This window comes from Saimiri boliviensis, chromosome 8 (assembly GCF_048565385.1).
Source record: "Saimiri boliviensis isolate mSaiBol1 chromosome 8, mSaiBol1.pri, whole genome shotgun sequence".
In the NCBI taxonomy this organism is placed as follows: domain Eukaryota; kingdom Metazoa; phylum Chordata; class Mammalia; order Primates; family Cebidae; genus Saimiri; species Saimiri boliviensis.
The window spans coordinates 21,431,201-21,454,497 of record NC_133456.1 but is presented as its reverse complement, the minus strand read 5'-3'; the positions used below and the strand labels follow the sequence as shown (position 1 = coordinate 21,454,497).

The following is a 23,297-nucleotide window of genomic DNA, read 5'->3' as shown; positions in this document are numbered from 1 at the left end:
GGGAGACTGAATGCTAGCCTTTTTGGGCCTGACTCCAGGGCTGCGGCATTCTCACCTTCGTGGGAGACTGTCAGTGGAACCTGCATTGTTCGGCTGTGGTTGCTGTTTTCAGTACCAGCCATAGAAGTTACTACAATGCCTCCCACCTGTGAAGCACTTTCCCGCATGAAAAAGTTTCTGCATGCTCATCCTCCCATCCGATCACACGCAAGCCCTGGAGAGTTTGCAGGAAGGTTGTCTCAGGGACATTAAAAAAAAATTAACTTTGTTGAAGTCTAATGTATATACAATAAAACACACTCATTTTTACTGTATGCTTAGTACGTTTTGACTAGTGTATACATTTGTGAAGCCACCAACCCAATCAAGGTACAATTAGAACTTTCCCAGCACACCTAGGCCACACTAATCTTCTTCTAGATATGTATGTGATTTGTCTTTAAGAATTTCATATAAATCAAATCACAGTATGGATGTCTTTTGTCTCCGGCCTCTTTGGCTCAGCCTGTTTTGAGACCCACCCTGTGGTTGCACATGTCGGTGCCCTTGTTCTTTCAGGGAGTGGGTGCACCTCAGTGCGTTCATCTATCTACTTGGTGGGCATTTGTGTGGGTTCTAGTTTGGGGTGCTGTGGATAAAGCTGCCCTAAACACTGAGATACAAGTGTCATGTGAATATATGTTTCCTTTCTCTTGGTTAAATACCTAGGAGTGCGATTGCTGGGTTGCATGCTAAATGTGTGTTGAGCTTTTTATAAGAAACTGTTAGGTCCACTTTATGGAGAGAAAATTGAAGGCCAGAGAGAGAGAAAACAGCTGGCCTGGGTGACCACATGTGAAAATAATCCAGCCCAGACCAGAGCTCTTCTACCTCGCTGCTCACTTACCTGATAAATAAGGGAGAAAAAAAAATTCCTTCATAAATTCATTTTTTTTTTTTTTGGAGATGGCGTCTCTCTCTGTCACCTAGGCTGGAGTGCAGTGGAATGATCTTGGCTCACTACAACTTCCACTTCCCAGGTTCAAGTGATTGTCCTGCCTCAGCCTCCTGAGTAGCTGGGATTACAGGAGCCTGCCACCATAGTTGGCTAATTTTTGTATTTTTAGTAGAGATGGCCTTTCACCATGTTGGCCAGGCTGGTCTCGAACTCCTGACCTCAAGTGATCCTCTCGCCTCAGCCTCCCAACATGCTAGGATTACAGGCATGAGCCATGGTGCCTGGCCCTTCATAAATTCTTATTAGCACCCACATATGTACCACTTCACTTAGTCCTCATGACAACCCTATAAGATACATCATGGTATTTATTCCTATTTCCCAGATGAAGAATTGAGGCTCAGAGAGGTGATGTGACTTGCCCACAGCCACCAGCTGGTGGCTCTTGGTCTTTGTAGTATAGCAGCTAAAGATGCAGGAAACACAAGACCTCCCGGGGCCTCATCAATGACCGTGCTCATGGATCACCATGCTTCTTCCGAAAGACTCAGCCTAAGAGGCTTTCTTAGCACAGAGCTCCACACAGTGGAGACGGCAGGAAGAGAAGAGCAACCAAAGTCAGACCCTGCTCAATCTCAGAGTCTAGGTCTATCCTGCAAAGAAGGACCCCTCACCAGTCTGAAGCCTGAGCCAGGGAGACCTTAAGCTCACATCCTCTTCACCCCACAGGCCCTGGGCGAGGATGAGGCCACTGTTCTGTTGCAAGTGAAGCCAAGCTGAGAGGGTTTGTACCATCCTTAGCCAGCCCATTGAGGTGGGGACCATGATGACATTGGGACAGAGGGGCACTATTTAAGCACCCACTGTGTGCCAGTGCCCTGCTAGGTACTTTACCAGTGGGACCTCCAGCCTCACATGCACCCTAGGTCCAGGCCAAGGGCTTAGTTGGTTTTACTTGGGGCTGGGGTGTTGTCCGTTGGTCAGTATCTTCCCAGAGGCCATGTCTGTTGGAACACCATCTAGGTGACCTTTTGTCTTATTTTGATAAAGCTGTCCTGAGCAATTGAATGAGCAACACTGAGCTGAGTCCAGAAGGAAAGGACCTTCCAGGTTGAGGCAACTGCCTGGAGGTGGGAATGTCCAGCTTTTGATTGGAGAGGAAGCAGGGCAATGGGCCACACTAAGATGGACACTGTCATTTTACTCCACCGAGTGGCCGAGAGCCAAACCATCACTGCATGTGTCTCTCTCTGCTTTGTCTCCGTGTCTTCCTGTCTCTGCCTCTCTATCAGTCTCTGTCTCTTTCTGGGTCTCTTTCTCTTGGTTTTCTGTCTTCTTTTCTTTTTCTGACTCACAAACATGTTTTGATTTCTCATCGGTTTCCCAAGAAAGAAACATGCACCATTTGTCTCTTATCTAATTCATCATGAACATCACTAGTAGAAATAATCAACACAAAATAAAACTGGCATCAACTAAAACTGTGCACAGTAAAAATAGTTATTGATCTAAAAATTGACAGACGAATCCAATCTCCATGCCAACATCAAATTCTGCAAAAATTTGGTGGGAGAGAATTGGAGTCGAAGGAAATAATGGGCAGGAAAGGAACTCCACAGTGATAGAAGTTGTCTACGATTGGTATAGGAGCTACGAGCAAAGAGATGGATGGATGAATCAAATCCTCATTAAATTTTTTTTTTTTTTTTTTTTTTTGAGACGGAGTCTTGCTCTTGTTACCCAGGCTGGAGTGCAATGGCGCGATCTCGGCTCACCGCAACCTCCGCCTCCTGGGTTCAGGCAATTCTCCTGCCTCAGCCTCCTGAGTAGCTGGGATGACAGGCACGTGCCACCATGCCCAGCTAATTTTTTGTATTTTTAGTAGAGATGGGGTTTCCCCATGTTGACCAGGATGGTCTCGATCTCTTGACCTCGTGATCCACCCGCCTCGGCCTCCCAAAGTGCTGGGATTACAGGCGTGAGCCACCGCGTCCGGCTCATTAAAAATTTTAATTAGGAAAGACTTCATGAAACCTATCTCAACAAAGCAAGACTGAAAATGGAAAAACTTGAAAGTGGCTGAACTGTGCTTTTTAGAGGATGAAACCATGGTTCCAGTGGTTGATGGGGTATGTGCCGGACAGAGCTTCCTTATGGTCATCAAAGTCGGTAAAATTTGTGCATTGGTATTTGAGATGGCCTTGCTGCCTAACAGTGGGGTCAAAATGGAACCTATGGCCAGGAGAGAAGACGATGCTCGTGAGGTGCTCAGCAAATGTTGCACGATTGAGGCCATGTTTGTTGGCTGGCCTGTGTTCCCAATGGTCAGGCTCTATTCGGCAGGAGAGCACCTGTAAAAAGCGTACCTGATATCATTACTTCCTCTCTATGGTCAGTGGCTCCCCACTGCTGTGAAGATCAAGTTCAAACTCTTCCCATGGCCCTTAGGCCCTGCATGTCCCAGCACCAGGCCTCTCTCACGCTAGCCTCTCCCTGCCCTCCTTGCTCACTGGCCTTTCTATTCTTGGGGAAAAACAAGCCGAATTTGAGGGCGCATAATGCAGTGAGTTCTAGTCCGGCCTTAGCTGCTGATGAAGTGTGTGACCTTGTGCAGGTTACTTAACCTCTCTGCAGCCCCGTTCTGCATCTGTAGAATGGGACTCACAGTACCCGCGTTGCAGTGCCGCCCTGAGGATGTACTGAGTAAATGCAGGAAAGCTTTGAGAGCCACCCCTGCTGCATGGAAGGCTCAGCCTGTGCTCACTGTCAGCCCATCCCACACCCTGCTCAGGCTCTTCTATCTGCCTGGGTTCCCTGGTGTGGTTAATTCCCACAGATCTCCAGACCTTGCCCCCAGCCTCCTGGAGCTGCTCCCTGCTACACTGTCTCACCACACCCCTGATCCACTCACTGCCTTTTATGACAGCAGTCCTGAACCCCTCAGGGGTGGGGCCTCCCATTTCCAGCACTGGTCATGGCTGCCTGATCAACAGATTACCACATTAGGTGGTGATGGGGTGGGATTAAGACTTACCTGCCGAAGCCTGTCCTGGCTGATAAGGGAGCACAGCCTCCATGCAGCTCCTGTCTTCCGTGACTTCTCACACAGAGGATAGTCCTGAAGCTGCCCCTTTCTCCTGCCTGCTGGCCCACCCTTCAAGCTCTGAGGAGACAGGGTGGCCCTCAGCAGATGCCAGCTGCCTCCCTGATAACAGCCCCTTAGTTGCTTCCTCCCCACTGTTTTGTTAAAGGGCCTGGCCTCCAGGGTGGGTTTGGTAGGCTGCCAGCCTCACCTGTGGAATTCTAGTGACTGTCGATGAACTCCCACCCTCCCATCCAGAGTCCCTCTGTAAGCCCAGCATGCTCCTATTAAAGAAGATATCCCACAGGACAATTCCGTAGGGGACTGGCATCCACTGAGGGTGGCCGACTGCTATGCCGGGGGCTTGCTGTGCCCCCACCTCGGGTACCACACATCACTCAAAACCAGCAATGGGTAGAGAGGCGGGACCCACCCATTTCAGGCTGGCTTCTGGGCTCCTCACCCCACGTGTGCTCAGCAGACATCTTAGACCACAGTGTGGCCTGAGAACCTTGTGAACTGGAATCACCTGGGGGTGGTGAGGGCATATTCAGAATGTTCATCCAAGGCCCCAGACCAAACATAAGGAATCAGCATTGCAGGCAGTGGCACAGGTGCATCTTTCTCCTCTTTTACTTAAAATTATGAAATACATGTGTGAGTTTAGCATAGAGGTGCCGCATAAAGAATAATGAAAAGTAAATACTCATAACCACTCTAGTTGATAAACAGAACATTGCCATCCCCTTTGAAGATCCCCTCATCCTGCCACGTGGGTTCATCCCAAATTGTATCCCCCTCCTGCTCCGCCCAGAGATACCCACCCTCCTGACCTTTTTTGAAAATCATTCTCTGGCTGTTCTTTATGGTATTATCACCTTATGTGTATCACTGCACAGAGAAATTTGTTTTCGCTTGTTCTTGAATTTTCTATCAATGTAATACTACAACATATGTTCTTCACTGTCCAGTGGTTTCATTTAGCATCGGGTTTTGTTTTTTTTTTTCTTTTTTTTGAAATGGAGTTTCACTCTTTCGCCCAGGCTGGAGTGCAGTGACCCAGTCTCGGCTCACTGCAACCTAGGCCTTCCAGTTTCAAGAATTCTCCTGCCTCAGCCTTCTGAGTAGCTGGGATTACAGGTGTCCACCACCACGCCTGGCTAGTTTTTGTACTTTTAGTAGAGACGGGATTTCTCCATGTTGGCCAGACTGGTCTCGAACTCCTGACCTCGTGATCCACCTGCCTCAGCCTCTCAAAATGCTGGGATTAAAGGTGTGAGCCTCTGTGGCCAGCCTCAGCATGATATTTTTGATATTCATCCGTTTCGTTGTATGTTGCGCAGTGTTTTATTTGTTATATAAAGTTCCCTTGGGTGAAGCGAGAGTTGGTATGAGCTTCCTGGCAGCCACAGCACAGATGAAAGCCCGCTTGGTTATGGATGGCGCCTTGTGCTGGGCACAGCGACAAAGCCTCACTCCAGCCAGCTTTCTGGATTGATTTCCCTGAAGAGCTGGACACATCCTTCTTTGCCTGGAAAGGTACCCTCCATGAAACGCTGTCCACAAACCTGACCAAGTTTTTGAGTTCCCATCCAAGGCAGTGCTCAAGGACTGGGAGAAGACACTAGAGCAGGCGGACCTCACCGCAGGGGCCCTGGACTGCAGTGAGCTTGAGCGCAGCCAACTGATGCTGCCCCTGGAGCGATGGAAGCAGGAGGGCGCCGCAGCCTTGGAGCCCAAGGGGCGGCTGCGACAGGAGGTAGTGAGCACTGCCGGGATGTGGCAGGGCCAGCACATCGCGGTGTTGGTGCGCAAAGTCTTCGCCTGGGTGAAGTGGCCATCTGGGCTGGGCATGGTGGGATGGCTTACCAACCGTACATACCACAAGCACATCGATGGCTTCGTCAAGCACCAGATCAAGGACATGGACGACTGCAGGCCCTTCTTTACCTACTGGGTTACCTTCTTGTACACGCTTATCACCATTCTAGCCGTGTGCATCCATGGCATCGTGCCCGTGGGCTTCTCCCAGCATGAAACAGTGGACGCGGAGCTGCGGAGCTGCGGGGTCTACAAGAACGTCAAGTATGTGCAGTGAGAGAACTGGATCGGGCCCAGCTCGGAGGCCCTCATCCACCTGGGCGCCAAGTTTTCGCCCTGCAAGCGCCAGGGTCCGCAGGCAAACAGCTTCATTCCTGCAGCGGGCAATCGCGAGAAGCACGCTGCCTGCTGCATGTGCAGCGACAGGTTGGGCTGAGTGCAGACCTCGGAGGAGGAGTGCTGGTGCATGCTGGCAGTGTGCGTAAAGTGGCCCATCCATCCCAGCACCCCAGAGCTGGCCAGCCACAAGAGACAGTTTGGCTCTGTCTGCCACCAGGATCCCAGGATATGTGATGCGCCCTCCTCTGAAGACCCCCATGATTGGTCAGAAGACATCACCAAGCGGCCAGTATGCACCAAAAACAATGCTGGGAACCACACCAACCTACCCCACATGGACTGTGGCATCACAGGGCCGCCCTGCTGCATTGGCACCAAGGGCAGATGTGAGATCACCTCCCGGGAGTACTGGGACTTCATGAGGGTCTACTTCCTTGAGGAGGCCACACTCTGCTCTCAGGTGCACTGCATGGATGATGTGTGTGGGCTCCTGCCTCTCCTCAACCCCAAGGTCCCTGACCAGTTCTACCACCTGTGGCTGTCCCTTTTCCTGCACGCCAGGATCCTGCACTGCCTGGTATCCATCTGCTTCCAGATGACCATCCTGTGGGACCTGGAGAAGCTGGCAGGCTGGCACCACATAGCCATCATCTACCTGCTGAATGATGTCACTGAGAAACTGGCCAGTGGCATCTTCCTGCTCTACCATGCGGCGGCGGGTCTGGCTAGCTCCCAGTTTGGTATCCTGGCCAGCTCTTCCAGAGGTGGCAGATCCTGGCACTGCCCTGGCACGCCTTCTTCAAGCTGCTGGCTGTGGTGTTCTTCGTCTTCACCGTTGGGCTGCTGCCCTGGATTGACAACTTTGCTCACCTCTCGGGGTTCATCAATGGCTTCTTCCTCTCCTTTGCCTTCTTACCCTACATCAGCTTTGGCAAGTTCAACCTGCACTGGAAACGCTGCCAGATCATCATCTTTCAGGTGGTCTTCCTGGGCCTTCTGGCTGGCCTGATGGTCCTCTTCTACTCCTATCCTGTCCACTGTGAGTGGTGTGAGCTCCTCACCTGCATCTCCTTCACTGCGAAGTTCTGCGAGAAGCAGGAACTGGATGCTCAGCTCCACTGAGCTGCTGCGGCTCCCGGCGCCCTGAGCTCCCACAGGCCAGAGCAGACATGACAACCGTGAGCCTCACAGGCTTACAGGAGTCACCTGCTCCATGTGGGGGACTGGCCTGTGTCCTGGAGACAGGCCTCTTGTGCCTTGCTCACGTCTGTTGAACCCCTCATACTGCTGGGCATTTATTATACTACTTCCTGCGATAACCTTCTAACTTGTCTCTTGACGACCACCTCATGTGGCCAATACATGGAGTGGGAGCGTTTTAGCTGCCATTAACTAGAAAAATAAAAAAGTTCCATTGCATGAATATGCCACCATTTGTATTAATCTCTTCTGCTATGGTTGGACTTTCCGTTTGTTTCAATTTTTTGACTTTTATGGAAAATGCTGCTGTGAGCTCTCTGGTACCTAAACATGGCTGTGGTGTCTAAATGCATGCATTTCTGTTGCATATATACCTTCAAGTGGAATCATCACCAACCCATAGGATACGCATATGTTAACAGCTTTATTGAGATATTGTTTAGAATATGCATATCTTGAAATGTTAATGGATACTGTCAAACACCTTTCCAAAGTAGCCGTACCACCTTACACCACCAGCGGTGTCTGAGAGTTCTAGTTGCTCCACACCCTCTTCAATGCTTGGTGATGTCAGACTCCTTACTTTGGTTTTGCCATGAATTTTTATTTCTATCACACTTCTCAGGGGATTCTCAACTCTTGCTGTGTATCCAAACTACCTGGTGAGCTTTAAAAATACAGGCCCTGGGACCCTGCCCAGGTTATTCTGAGTCAGAGTCCCCTGAATCAGGGCTAGGGCACAGATGGGTGCAGATTGAACAAGCTGCACTCCCCCATGTTCCCCACCACGAGCCTCCGCCAGCTCCCCTGTCAGGCGACCGCTCAGCTTCTTATTGACTCCTGGTTCTTGATGACCACTTTGCTTAACCTCAGGCTGTCATTCTTCAGGCCTGAGGCCCTTCTCTGGCTGGACCCTTGGTTTCTGTCCAGCTGCTGAGATCTTGTCTGTGTCCTGGCATCTTGGGAGGTGAGATGTGGGTAGGGATCTGAGAGGCGGGTGGGAGGCATTGGAGGGCAGCTTCACCCAATACAGACAGTGGCTCTGAGGGTCCCGTGGTTTCCATGATGACCTTTGTAGACTGTGCCTCAGTGACAGCCATGCCTCCTCTGAGGGACTGACTGTAGGAAGGGGAGAACTGATAGGTGCTACTTAAGAGTAATGGGTGGCACCAGGGTTGCAAACACAGACGCCTACAGGGTCAGGCAATGTGAGTGAGGAGAATGGGCCTGTAATAAAGCACACACATGCTCTGGAACACACAGACACACACCTGCACATACAGATACCCTCCTAGACACATTCTCTCATACACACAGAAAAGCAGAACATCCAAACCAGCCATTCTCAACAGGGGATGATTTTTCTCCCCAGGGGACATTTGGCAATCTCTGGAGACATTTTGGGTCATCACATGTCGGGAGAGGCTATGTGCCACTGGCATCCAGTGGGAGGGAACAGGGAGGCTGCGAACACCCTACAGTGTACAGGACAGCTCCCTGCCACCACAAAGAATTGTCTGGTCCAAAATGTCAATACTGCCTGAGGTTGAGAAACCCTGATCTAAAAAAAGTTACATCTGTTTCAGCCCACATAAAAGTTTCGTGTCATTTCAAAGCAGAACTTTTACTTTACAGCTTTATTTTAGGTTGAATTGCACATCAGGTCGGGCACCAGCTTCTCACCACTGGGTAGCTCCGGTAAAAGCAGTGCCTCTCGGGCTATCTGGGGAAGGCCAGTATTTTTTTACTTTCAATCCATTGGAGACTGATATGTTTGAGAAAAATACACTAACAACGAGTTATTGCAAATGAAATAAAAAAAAAAAAAAACAAAGACATGAAGATACAAGCCACTGATCAGGCACTTGGATATTGTGGCAATGTGTGAAATTGCTGTAATCATTTCTAACTGTCAGTTCTCCTCAAATGTTTGTTTACAAACGTAACCCTCACTGTCCAGCGAGCCATCCAGCGACAAATAGTTCAAAGACAGGACTGGGTCTGCAGCTGCACTTTCTGTAGCTCTGCTTTTAATCTGACTGAGGCTCTGATGGCCTTAGCACCCCTGGTCCCAGCCCCAGCTGGCCCAGACAGCCCTCACTGTGCCCAGGGCAGCTCCCCTCCCGGCCCCCTGGCTCTGACTTTCTGCTGCTGCTTCAGTGTAAGGGTCATGTCCCTATCCCAGGTGGGCTGTCTCTGTTGGCAAGAGGCTGATCTGGGGTCGGGCTGGGACACACATGTTCCCAAGACCAAAGAGGAACCGCTCTGTGATGCTGGCAGGAAGGAGGTGACAAAAGGGATTTCATCACACACACAAATGAATATTAGACACCCCGGTCTCAAAAGTCCTTCCCCACTGGGGAATGTCTCCCCCACCCTTCCTCTCACCTTCACCCCATTGCCTCAAACCCCTCTTCCTTTGCTTGGACTCTGGGGCCAGACAACCCGGGTTCAAATCCCAGCTCTGCCACTAACCAAGAGGGTGACCTTGAGCAAGAGATGTCACCTCTATGAGCCTCAGTTTCCTCCACTGGAAAATGGGGATAATTATAGTCCTCATGCAAAGGTTTTTGTCAGTGTTAAATGAGTTAATATACATAAAGTGCTTAGAACAGGGCCTGGTTCAACTTCTGTCTCTGCCACAAACCAGCTGTGGGACCACAGGCAGGTCACTCTCTTCGGCAAGTGGTGGTCCTTTAGGTTAAAAATGAGGCTCTAGAGGAAAATGCATATAAAGGGTGCAGCGCAGAGGCAACTGCCTCCCCAAGGTCTCCTCACCCAGTGTCTCCAGTCTCTCCCCCAGGACGCCTGGATCTCCCATGATCTGGCAACCAGAACTTTAATGCGTGGCCCAGTAGAGCCCTGACCATCCTGACTGGCCAAGCCCATCACCCTGCCTGTATCCCCTAGGCGTCCATTGGACTCCCCGAAGGCAGGGGACTAGGCACCAGGCCCTAGGGGTCCAGTGGCTTAGAAAATGTGCCCTCTCTCCTGGCCTCCGTTTCCCCATCTGTAAAATGGGTGGGGTGTTGTTTGGACCAGAAGATTTCTCTGACACAGCACGATTCTAAGAATCCAGCCTTCTGCAACCATGTTAATAATTTTCTTCCCCTGAAGTCATAATTCCAGGCATCCAGTTACAACTCAGTCTTGGCTGTCATTCCTGAATCACAGACAGGAAGGAGGCCCCGAGTCCACCACAGAAGATGGAAAGTGGGTGGGAGGCGAAGCCCCACAGGGCGGGGGCATCTGGGCAGAGTGGGGAAGGCTCTTACTGCAGTCCCTCCTCGTAATCCTGATGGCCGAGCTGCTGCCTGTCAGCTGGGTTGATTACTCTGCTAGCTGCTGGGCCAGCATTTTCCCTTTATTACCCCTACAACAGCCCCAGTGAGCAGGTGAGGAAGCTGAGGCATGGAGAGGGTAAGTGATGCTCCAGAGGCCACACTGCTGGTGAAGGGCAGATCCGGGGTTGGACCCTCGTTGTCTGACTACATGGCCTGCCCATGGGGGTTGTTTACCGAGGGCTTATGGTGTGCTGGACTCACGCTCCACATCCAGGCCTAGAAAGCTGGAATACATCCCTAGCTACTTCCTCTCTTGCTCTCACCTGTCCAGTATTCAGGGGTCCCATCCCATTTCTCTCTCTCCCCAACACAGGCATACTTCTGGTCCTCTTTACAGTTTGGCTTTGTAGCTGACCCTGACACTAGTGATGGGGGTGGGGATAGTCCACTTCCAATCTCAGACCCCAGACCTTGTGCCACGTGAGTCAGGTATTAGTCTTAAGGAGACGCTTATGACAGAATGAGAGAGCACAGGCCTCGGAACCAGATGGCCTGGGTTTTAATCCCAGCGGTGACACTCCCTTGCTGTGTGACACTGGGCAGGTGATTTAACCTCTCTGAGCCTAAGGTTCCTCCTCTGTAAAGTCGACATACTTCTCCTGGCCTCACAGGGCTCTGTGTGTCTGTAATGAGTCACCAATTTTCTTTAAAATGTGTCTGCAGCCAGGTGCAGTGGCTCATGCCTGTAATCCCAACACTTTGGGAGGCTGAGGCAGGCAGATCACCTGAGGTCAAGAAGTTTGAGACCAGCCTGGCCAACATGGATAAATCCCATCTCTACTAAACATATAACATTATCTGGGTGTGGTGGCACATGCATGTAATCCCAGAAACTCGGGAGGCTGAGGCAGCAGAACTGCTTGAACCCAGGAGGTGGAGGTTGTGGTGAGCCGAGATCGTGCCATTGCACTCCAGCCTGGGCGACAAGAGTGAAACTCTGTCTCAAAAAAAAAAAAAAAAAAAAAAACATGTCCGCGACTGGCTGCCTCTCACGGCCCTGGTCTGCATCCCCGGCATCTATTAATTGCATGGCTGCAGTGGCCCCCTCACTGGTATTCCCACCTTCACCCTCACTCCCTCCTCAGTCTGTCCCTCCCCTGCTGCCGCAGGGATACTGTTAAAACCTACGTCAGATCACTCCCTCCTCTTCCCAACACCCTCCCATGGCTCCCACCTCCCTCTGAGGAAGCCCAGAGTCCTCACTGCAGCCGAGCTGGCCCTTGGTGGTCTGCCCTTGACACCCCTGTCATCTTTTCTGCTGCTCCCTCCATCACTCAGCTCCAGCCCTGGCCTCCTTTCTGGGCCTCAGACACACCAAGCATGTCCTGTCCCAGGACCTTTGCATGGGCTGTGTTCTTTGCCTGGCTCAGCAATCTGCCTTGTTGGGCATGATTGGGTCCCCCATTCCCTTCATTTGTGTGAAGACCTGTGTTGTATTACATATTTGTCATGTCTTTGTCTTTCTGAGTAGAATGTAAGTGCTGGAAGCCGTTTACACTGCTGGAGCATGAGAGCTGCCCAGCACATGAGCAAGTGAATGAATGATGGGCACAGTTGAATGCTTTGGGCCCGGGAATAAATGCTACTAGATTATACTGCTGTCATCATCAGTGCTTCCACTGCCAGGGCCTCATGAAAATTCTTGTTTGAGGACTAGACAAGCCCCCAGTGTGTGTGGTGACCTTGTTCTCACCCGATTTTCCTTATCTGTGGAGTGGTGGGATCAGCCTGAACCTCGTGCTGACTCTTCTCACTCCTGGAATGCCATGTCTCCTGGGATGCCATGTGACATTGCAGCCCAGAGGCATGCAGGGTCCCCAGGGAAGGATGAGGGATGGTTGGCCTTACTGAGTGGGAACCCATGCTGCAGAGGCAGGGGGCTTGGAATGACTTGTAGCCAAGATTCCTGTTGGGGGCCTGCTTTCTTCTTCCTTGTAGGTATTTTTTCCAGTGCTCAGGAACTGATTGGAAGGGTGTTGGTAACCAAGAGTCCTGGGTTTGAGTCCCTAGCCTTGCCCTCACTTCTAAGTGAGTTGCCTAAGAATCTGCCCCAAACTGAAAGGGAAACCGAGGGGAATCATCGTCTGCTCCAGCTGGCCTCAGGGGGCAGGACTGAGGGCAAAGAACAAGAAGATGCCTCAAGGCTGGGCAGTTCACATTCATTTGTTCATTCATTCAAGTCAGTCCTTTGGGAGCCACAGAAGATTATAGAGAGGGAGAGAAGTGATGTGATCATTTCACAGATTATTGGAGGTGAGGTTGACCCTACCTTTGATTATTGGATCCCACCTCCAGTAATCAGAAAGGGCCTCAGAGAAGGCCAAGTTCCTAATTTTACAGTGGAGAAACTGAGGCCCAGAGTAGGCAGAGAATCATCCCAGGTCACACAGTGGCCATGTGACTGCATCTCTAACTGAAAGCTATGGAGAGGGCAGTTTTCTGGGGTTCAGGGCAAGATTGGAGCTCTCTGGAGCTAAGGGCAAGATTGGAGGGATCGGGGCTGTGAAAAGGAGCTTTTGTTTGGGGGGGCGGTCACAGCTTGCTTGGTGAGCAACACGGATGGCTTACCCTGTCCCTTTGATCCTGAATGGTCTAGGGGGGTTGATTGCCTTGCTCTGTCCCCACTCTGGCTCTGATAAGCTGTGGTTTGGCTCCACTCGCTGCTGTGGCTTCCTTCTGGAGTTCTGGCATTCTCTGCTGTGGTTCTAATGGCCTGTGGCCAGACCCCAGTGTGGTGGGTACAGATCCTTGAGTGTAATGCCCTGCAGTTGTGGAGCCACCATCTGAGGCTTCCTGAAGCTAACATTCTGTGGCTCCAGGGTTTCAATTTTGTGTGCCCTCGTGGGCTGTCACCTGGTCCCCTCTGGTGTGTGGCTCTGCGTCCCCATCCTTGGAAGCTCTGTGGCCTCGTGGGCTATCACCCAGTCCCCTGTGGTCATGTGGCTCTGTGATCTTGTCTAAGAGCCCTGCGGCTCTCATGGTCTGTCGTCTAGTTTCCTGCTGGACCCCGATCCCCACACTATGGTGTCTCGTTTGAATGGCCAGAGTCATGAGACTGTCCAGATCATTGACCCTGCTGATCTGGAGAAAACACACAGATAATGGCCATCCTGAAGCCAGGCTGGGCTGTCTGTGGCACATCTGGGATGTGCTCCTCCCTTTCTTCTTCTGGGGCCAGAAACCCCCGTGCTGTGGCCCACAAGAAGCAGTACCTAGAGATGGCCCTGCCACTAGCAAACTATGAGTGAGCTGTGTCACCTCGGGCACCCTCCTTTCTCTGTGCTTGAGCTTGGCAGTTTTGGGGGTGAAACGCATGGCAGGATGGGGGCTGTGCTGGTGACGAGGTGACCAGGACAAACTCCAGGGCCCCTCTGTGGGGACTTCCAGTTTTCTATGGACCAGGTGGGATATACAGACCTGCAGACTGCCCGAAGGAAGGGTGATGCTGGGACATAGGTTCCTGCAAGGGTGTGTCACACCTACTTTTCCAGGACGGTGCTGTGCTGCTGGCCACTTACACTGAGGACATCAAAACCTGGAGTGGACAAATTTCACACAGCCCCTTCTCTTCCTATAGCACAGCCCTGCTCTCCCACCTCTCCAGACCTTCAGGACTTGTGGTGTGGGATCTGTTGGGGAAGTAGGGAGAGAGGAGGCAGGGTCCCCAGGACTGCAGGGTCCTGCCCAGCCTTGTGGGTTGGTTCTTGTTGCGATGTGGAGGTTGGAGGCCTTTTCTTGTTTCTAGGAGTGCCTGAGAAACCTGTCAGTGGTCGGGGGCTGGGAGGGCGGGTCCAGCTTCACTCCAGCCACCGGCCCCACAGGCACATCTGCTAAGTGGTAACAGCAGCCCCTGGGAGGCCAGCATTGGGTTCAAGTCCTGACTCTGCTTTCAGTGGACTCTGTGACCTTGAGCTTTTTTTTACCCCTTCTCAATTACCGCACCTGCCAGAGGGGACAAGAACCCCTCATGTAACACTCTCTGCCCAAGGGCAGACCAGCCTTTGCCCTTTCACTTAATTCTTGCTTTGTTTCCCAGATGAGGGTCTCACTGGCTGGTGCCCAAGGAAGAGCAGGAGCCTGATCCCATCTCCCACTTCTGAGCCTGAAGAGCCCTCCCAACCCCCAGAAATGCCAGGCAGACCCCCTGGCACAGAGACTCAGGGTCTCTGGAGCTTGAGGTGCCCAGCCATGGGCTGTGCCATGCCCCTTGTGCTTGGTGCCATGTTTGCTGTATTGAATCATACCACCCACATGCTTGCATGGAGCCAAGCAAGAAGTGCATCTGTGTTTAGAGTGGCAGGGTGGGTCCCAGAGTGGGCCTGGCCAGCACCTGATTCAGACTCCTGCTTGGCTCCAAGCTGCATGACCTTGACCCCCTGCCTGATCACCCCATTCATGAAGTGGGCATAATTAGGCCCCACGTGGTGGGATGCCGGAGAAGGTTAATGTGCATCCGGGGCTGGGAACAGTGTCTACCTTTGCCGCAGAGTGATCGTTAATGTGATTGATCTCTATCCCCTTTCCCCATTTTTCAGATGAGGAAACTGAGGATCTACAAGAGAAATACCTGATAACATAATTTTAAGACAGGTCCTATGCACAGAGCCCTTGCAAACCCCAGACTTGTGTCATTTTCATGAAATGATCACCTGCTGGGTGCCTGGGTAATGCTATACTTACTGACTTTAGGGATGGCCAAGCAGCATGGGATTTGAATGCAGCACTGTCTGACTCTGAACCCCCTTGGCAGGCCGTCCCCATCCTGAGACATTGCAGGTGTGAGGAGAAAGCCCGGGCTCAGAGTGGAGGAGGCGGCTGGCACAACTGTGGCCTGGCTTGAGGAGGAACCCTGGTGGAGCTGCTGCCCCATGGCACATGAGGACTGTAATGGCAGCATTTCCAACCCCTCCACCCTCACGCCCTGCGATTTAATCTGCGTACTTGTTAATGGTGCCTGCCCAGGCTTTTGCTCCTAATTATTGCTCTTTAAAGCCAGTGCCAGGAATATTAACAGGCATGCCACCTGTTTCTTGGCAGGTGGCCCTGTGGGTGCACCTGTCGGCCAGCCGCCCTAGCCCATACTGAAAACGCTTGGTGGCATTTTCTTTCTTGGCTCAGGAATGTCTGGGAGCCATCAGATGGATGAGCTGCTTCCCCTGGCAGGGATTTAGCCTCCCTTGGGACTGATTCCTCTGCTTCCTGAGCCTCAGAGCGAGTCTGGTGAGAGTGGAGGGCAGGAGACTGGTAGAGGTAGAGGAGTTTCTTGGAAATCCTTCCTCTGCCACTTGGACACCATGTGAAGCAGAAGCAGCCACTTTTCCTCTCTGAATGGCAGTGTTCCCATCTTCCTTACAGGGCAGCAAAGTGACAGTGACTCTTCACCCCAGGGTTCAGTAAAATCAATGGGGAAGCTTAAAAAGTGGCCACTGCCTGGACTCTACACCCCCAAGTTTCTGATTCAGCACTAGTTTTTTGTTTTGTTTTGTTTGTTTTTTGAGATGGAGTTTCACTTTGTCGCGTGATCCTGGCTCACGGCAATCTCCGCCTCCCAGTTTCCAGTGAATCTCCTGCCTCAGCCTCTCCAGTAGCTGGGACTACAGGTGCCCGCCACCATGCCCATGTGCCTGGCTAATTTTTGTATTTTTAGTAGAGACAGGGTTTCACTATGCTGTCCAGGCTGTTCTCAAACTCCTGACTTTGTGATCCACCTGCCTTGGCCTCCCAAAGTCCTGGATTGCAGGTGTGAACCACTGCACCCAGCCCAGCACTAGTTCTTTTAAGCTCCCTTGTAATTCTAATGGGCAGCCAGGCGACATCACCTTATGATAGGGTAAGGCTTGATGACTGTGGAGCCCCGAGTTCTGTACCGGGTACACAGTAGGTGCCCAATAAAGGTGGCTTCCCTCTTGGTGACACATGCCCAGTCCTGGTAAGTTTGCAGGATGTTCTAACTTGCTTTGTCTCCATAGAACATCCAATTCATCATCAGCCTTTAATATTATTGATGGGGAAACTGAGGCTTAGTATATTTGACCCCAGAGCTCAGGTGCTAAGCCAGACAGAGGAGTGGCTGTTCTGCAAATGCTGAACTCTGGCAGAGGAAGGCAGCTCGACCGCACAGGAAGCCTGAATCCACTCCTCTCCTCCCTCCTCTGCCGCTACTTCAGTCCAGTGGCCATCACCACTCCCCTGCATAGTGCAGGGTTCCTCCCTGATCTGCCTGCCTTTGCCCTTCCCCTGCATACCTCCTCCCCACTTTCTCCCTCCAGCAGCCAGAGGGATGGTGTTAAAACCACAGGCAAGGTTCCCACAACCTCAGAGGAAAAGCCAGATGCTCAGGAGACCCAGCATTGCCTGCTCTTCCTTGGACCCTCCAGGTTCTTGCTGCTCCCTCCCTCGGGAGCACACTCTCCCTCCAGCCCCCGCCCACCACAGCATTTTAATCTTCTCCTTCTTTTAAGCCTTTTTTCAAATGTCACCTTTTTAGGAAGGCCTTTTATGACCCCCTCTTTTAATTTTTATTTTATATTTTAAATTTTCATTTACTTACAAATAGCACATATAACACAGGAATACCCCTGAGGCATTTTAAGGGCAAATCACAGACCTTTTTTTTTGTTTGTTTGTTTCATCTGTATCTCCACAGATAAAGACTTTTCTCAACTCTAATTACAATGACAGCAGCAACCCAACAGAATTAACCGTAATTTCTTCATATCATCTCGTACCCAGTCTTTGTGCAATTTTCCCTGGTTGTCTCCAAAATGTCTCGTCACGATCGGTTTATTCAAATCAGGATTCAAGTGCAGTCCCTTGTCGCATTTGGTTGATGAGTCTCTTAAGTCTCTTTTAATCTGTAACAGTCCCTTTCCCTCTTTTTCTCCCCACTCTATTTGTTGGAGAACCCAGGTCATTTTTCCTGTGGAATGTTCTCATGGTCTCATTTAATTCATTCTTCTGCCCCACTGTACTTTCTCTCAACTGGTATTTTGGGCTAAAGCTGGATTTGATTCAGGTCCAATTTTGCAGGAAAGAATCCATCTCAGGGAATGCTGTGGGCTTCCTTCCACGTCCCATCCGGGGCCCGTAATGCCACGTAGGTCCACTCTGGATGACACTAAGACCTGTCTGGGAGTCCAAGGACTGTCTACCTTGTCCCTCTGTCACAGAGGCAGTGCAGGATCCTTTATTTCTAGGATTGTAAAAAGATGGCTTTCCAATTCTGTCATTTCTTCAGCACTTACTTGCTGTGGTTCTTCTCTGAAGGACACCTTTCCCTTATTAGGGCTGCCTAAAACTCTGCATATACAGGAAACACAGGAAAGGTGCTTCTTTCTTTCCCTTCATGTATCTGTTCACAGAAAAATGATGTGGTATCTTAACCACCCCCAAAGGAACCAGCCAGGTTTTATTTTTTCTCTTCAGAATCAGTAGGAACACATGGATCTCTACAGTTTTGTAGTCATGATTCTTTTCTGATGTTCAAGTTGTCCCAAATTTGGCTGGCGGGAGACCCCTCCTGCTGGCTCCTATGTCCTCCCAACTTTCCCCACTGACTCTTAGCACTTCTTTACGTTCCGAGACTACAACAACGGCTCATCTTGCATTTTCCCTGCCTCCGCTCTGGAATCATCTATTGCTTTCAGGAGTCGTGGGGGTCCTTTTGCTGGACAAAGGACTTTAGAGTCCAGAGTCTGGGTTCTGGGAAGACCAGCTGCTTTGTAATTGGCAACGTCCACTTCTGTGTTCCAGCACCCCTCACTTGCTCTGTTTATTTCTTTTAGCTTTCACCTTGCAACATGTTGCATCCTTTACTTACCTGTTCCATCTGTCATTTATTCTGTCTTCCTTACTGGAATATTAGCACCTTGAGGCCTTGGTGGCTGTACCTCCATGTCAGGCACACAGACATTGCTGAATAAAGATCTGCTGAATGCGCAAATGGATGGAGAGATGGATGGATGGCCCGAGTCTGCCCTCGTCTTCTCCCTCCCCAAGCCTGGAAAAGTGGTCAAGAGGGTCTGCCCCCAACCCCTTCCCTCCAACCACAGAGCCAGCCTCGGAGGCCTTGGTCTTATTTAGATCAGTGGAGCTGGGCAGCAGAAATGTCACCGCTTGGCTCGCAGGGAAGAAAAGGCTGAGAAGATTAAAGGCATCTCTGATGAGATGCTAATTTGTTTCTGGAAGCAGGTGGGGGTGGCAGCAACCCAGGGCCTCTGGGGCTTTGTGAAGCTGAGGCAGGAATGGAAAAAGCAGCATTGGTGGAGGCTGGCCTGGATCCCTCTGTGATCTTTTCCTTTTTTTAAACCTATCTCCTGAGATCTGTGCAGCCTCAGTTTTGAGGAGAACCAGATCGTCCTGTGTTTGAATCCTGGCTTGGCCACCTTAGTAGCTGTGTGAGCTTAGGCAACAGGGGGAATTTATCTGGGCCTTGGGACAGAGAAAGTGAGAATGCTATAGGGAGGATGAATTTAGGGAGGACCATGGAGTACAGCCCGTGGAGGCTGGAGAACAGCAGAGCCTTGCTTGAGGCCACATAGTAGTACACACTGGCTGGGCCCTGAACTCAGGCCTCCTGGCTCCCAGCTGGGCTGATCTGCCCTTGCTGTTTTCTTGATGACTCAGCCTGAAGCACCCGTGGTTCATTTCCTTTAAGGGGGGCCTCCGTTCCCTCACAATTCCCTAGGGCTGCCATCTGCAGAAGGAGCCTGCAAAAATCTGGGGAGCACAGGGGAGCCCAGCAGGTATGGCCTAGGTAATGAGCAAGCTTCAGATGGCTGGAACCTAGGACCCCAAGCCTCCCTCTGCTGTCTTCCTGATTTTCTAGTCGAACCGCTCAGTTGGGGTCCCTGCACCCATAAGGAACTCTTGATCCAGCTGTGGCCTCCTTGGACTAAAGTTGAGGGCCCAGCAGGCCTCTGCTGAAGGCAGATTTGGGAAGCGTATTATTCCGTGTTCCATTTCTCATTCACTGAGCCCTTGCTGAGCCCCTGCTGTGTGCTGGAATCTGAGATGAGGAAGACACTGAACTAGTCAGGATTCTTTTGGGCCCAAGTTACCAAAAACCAAACCCAAACTGGCTTAAGCAAAGAAAGGAATGTATTGGCTTAAGTTAAAAAGGGATAGCCAACTACAGGCATGGTGGGTTCCAGGTGCTGAGATGACATCATCATCAGGATTGGATTTGTCTTTCTCTCTCTTCTTTTTGGTGACACAGTGGCCACCAGCAGCCTCAGACTGACATGGCTTCTCCACACCTCCAGGAAATTCCCTTTCCCAGTGGCTTCATCCAAAGCCCCAGAATAGCCTCTCATTGGGTTGACTTGAGTCATGTGCCCGTCCCTGAGCTGTTTGCCATGGCTGGGGGTTGGGATAGGCTACTTGTTCTGCTTTGGGTCAAGGCCCTCCTGGAGCTGAAGGACAAAGCTCCTCCCCTGGGAAGGGGAGGAGTGACTCCCCAAGGGAAATAGGGGTGACGTTGCTGGAAGAAAAGGGAATAGCAGTTTGGAGAAGTTGGACTGCATGTGGTGAGAGGAGTGTATTGACCGTATATTGTATACTGTGTACATAGAGATGCTTTTTGTTTTTGTTTTGTTGTTGCTGGGTTTTTTTAGACAGGATCTTGCTCTGTCACTCAGGCTAGAATGAAGTGCTATGATTATAGCTCACTGCAGCCTCAAACTCCTGGACTCAAGCAATCCTCCTGCCTCAGACTCCTGAGTAGCTGGCACTACAGGCATGCACCACCATGCCAGGCTAATTAAAACAATTTTTGGGCTTTTTTTGTAGAGACAGAGTCTCACTATGTTGCCCAGGCTGGTCTCGAACTCCTGGCCTGAAGTGATCGTCCCACCTCGGCCTCCCAGAGAGCTGGAATTACGAGCCTGAGCCACCAATCCTGGCCTCAGATGCCTAGCATAAATCATCAAATCATAACTGGCCTCAAGTTCCTCCCAGCCTCTGCTGACACAGGGCTAGGACTGGGAGTTATGTGGAATCATTGTTTCTTTCCTGCAGCACTGCGAGCGCAGATTCTTGACCCCAATGTTCAGATGGGGAGACTGAGGCTCAGGGAGACATAGCATCTGTCTCTGCTAGGAGTTCTTAGAGGACAGGGACCATGTCTTCCTCAGTTCTGCTGCTTGCGTTACACCTACTGTAGCCAGGCAGCTCCTCAGTGGGACCTGGATCTTCTGGGATCTATGGAGCCACCTCCCAAATTAGCTCTGAACAAGCTGAGCCCTAGTGAATTCTGGCAGATCCTGCACTCCCAAGACAGGTGACACATGATGCCCTGAGCTTGGGACAAGGTGGGAAAATATACTGGCCACTCCCCCCTACCTCTGTCTTCTCTTGGATCCACCGTAATGCTGGGATGCCACCATTAGAAGCTACTGGATCACAGCATCTCTCTTGGCTCCTTTTTTTTTTTTTTTTTTTTTTAAGATAAATTCTTTTTCATCACACAACTTGGCTCACCTGCACTGCTAATTTACCAGACCTACCAGGGTCTATCCAAATTCCACTTAAACCAAGGAATTGGCCATTAGTCCACTTGATTCCCCAAGGGCTACTCAATTCTGGCTTCACTTGGTACTCTGCTACACCTAACAGCACCAATCTTAAGAATAATGCTCTGTGTTTGTAATGAGTGTGTGTGAGGAGCTTCATGTTCGCTTGAGCCCATTTCACTCTCACAGGATACAGGAAGGTACATCCTATTATCATCTCCACTTTACAGGTGAGGAAACTGAGGCTCAGTCGGGTAAGTAACACAGTCTAGTTGCGCAGCTAGAAGGTGGTAGAGCCGGGATTTGAACCCAGGCTGGCTGACTCCACAGTCCACACCCTTAAACACTCCTGAGATTGCACCTAACAAGCATTTTGCCCCCTCCAAGTCAGTGCCAGGTGTAATGGACAGATCCATCCTGCCCTTGGAGCATTTGAGCCACAACAGCCATAAGGGGCAGGTAGAGGGAGGTTATCACCTCCCTTTTGCAGCTGAAGAAGCTGAGGGACCCCAGGGAAGGGAATGGCTTAAGGCCCCATAGTTGGGGAGTTTTCAGGCTGGGCTCCATAGTCAGTTTTGCACCTAACTGTAGCCTCCTGCAGTGGGCCCTTGAAGCCTGTGGGGTCTCTGGGGTGGGTGTGTAGGGGACAGAGACCTAGAGCTGAGCCTCGAGCTGGCAGACCCATCTTCCTATTCAGTTCTGGATGTGGTCCTGGGGATGTCCTCACCTGTAAGACCTGGGACATTTCCAGGGCACCCTCCAGGGTTGACTGGTGACAGGAAACCCCACCAGGTTGGGACTCTGCCTCTCCCACACCCTGAAAGCCTCAGCCCCTTTATTTATTTATTTATTACTTATTTATTGCTGTACTTTCCACACGTCAATTGGAGCTGGCACTACAGACCACCTGGGCCACTTCTCTTCTTACCAAAGGCACTGCTGGAGGTGGGAAGTGGCCTCATCCATGGCCAGAGCTCCCGACCCAGCTCTGCCACTTAACGGTCTGCACAACCCTGGGCAATACAGTCTCGGAGTAAACCAGCAGAGCGCTCGGTCCACAACCCGGCACTCAGTAGGGGTTTCATAAGGGGTGCTTGCTCCCTGGGCCTAGATGTGGCAGCGGCCTAGTTTGGTGGCTGGGATCTGAGACCCATTTTGCCACATGTGTGCTGTGTGACTGGTGGAGTACTGTACCTCTCTGAGCTTCAGTTTCCTTGCTTGTAAAATAGGGATGTTCCGAGGACCACCCTCATGCACTCTAAGGATTTGATGTGATAGTTCATGGAGCACATCAGATTCCTGCCTTTCCTGCTTTCACCTTGCTGAGCCTCCTATCCCCATTCACATACAAGGGGTTGGGCTCCATGCAGAATAATCACAACATTAATCATGATTATCTATTATTTATTTAGCACCTACTGTGTGCCAGGCTTCACTAAGTACTCTGTGCTTGTGATGTCATGTAGCCCTGCCATACTGGAGGCAGGAACTGTTAGCTCCATCTATCAGATGAGGAAACTAAGGCACACTGAGTTGGGATTTGAACTCAGATCTGCCCATTCCCAAAGGCATGTGTTCTTGGCTCCCTTCCCTTCCTCCCTGCACAGCTAAGCCACAGCTTTGCTGCTCCTCTAGAGGCCCACACCTCTCATCTGCAGAGGAGAGGGTTACAGTGGGGATGGGACAGGGGCTATGGCAGTGGGCAGCCCTCACGCTGTCCTCAGGTCTCAAGAAGGAGCTGGGTGATGCTGTTCAAGTGCCCACTTCCTGCTTCCTCGGCTGGCCCTGAGAGGCCTCTGCCACTCATACCTTTAGAATGAAGAGAGAATCCCTCAGCAGAGCCCATGTAAAGGAGTCCAGGACCTCCAGCCTAACTGAGTTGCCCCAACAGAGCTCCCTGAGGCTCACCCTCTGCCAGTACTGCCTCCTGATGCGTTGGACTGGAATCCACATGCTGTGGGGGCTCTGAGCCTGGGGCCTGCTCCCTCTTTGTTTAAAATTATTTGTCTGCAAGTTTCAGGGAGGTAGCATGGTAGAACCAAAAGGAGGCTCCTGCATGGAAT

At 51.1% G+C, this 23,297-nt stretch overlaps 1 protein-coding gene and 1 pseudogene across 1 annotated transcript in view; both read left to right on the top strand.

Moving 5' to 3' along the window:
• Nucleotides 1–23,297, top strand: part of GRIP2 (glutamate receptor interacting protein 2) — a 113,850-nt gene that overhangs the window by 21,836 nt on the left and 68,717 nt on the right. The window lies entirely within an intron of this gene.
• LOC101051907 (inactive rhomboid protein 1-like) lies at nucleotides 5,410–7,301 on the top strand (annotated as a pseudogene).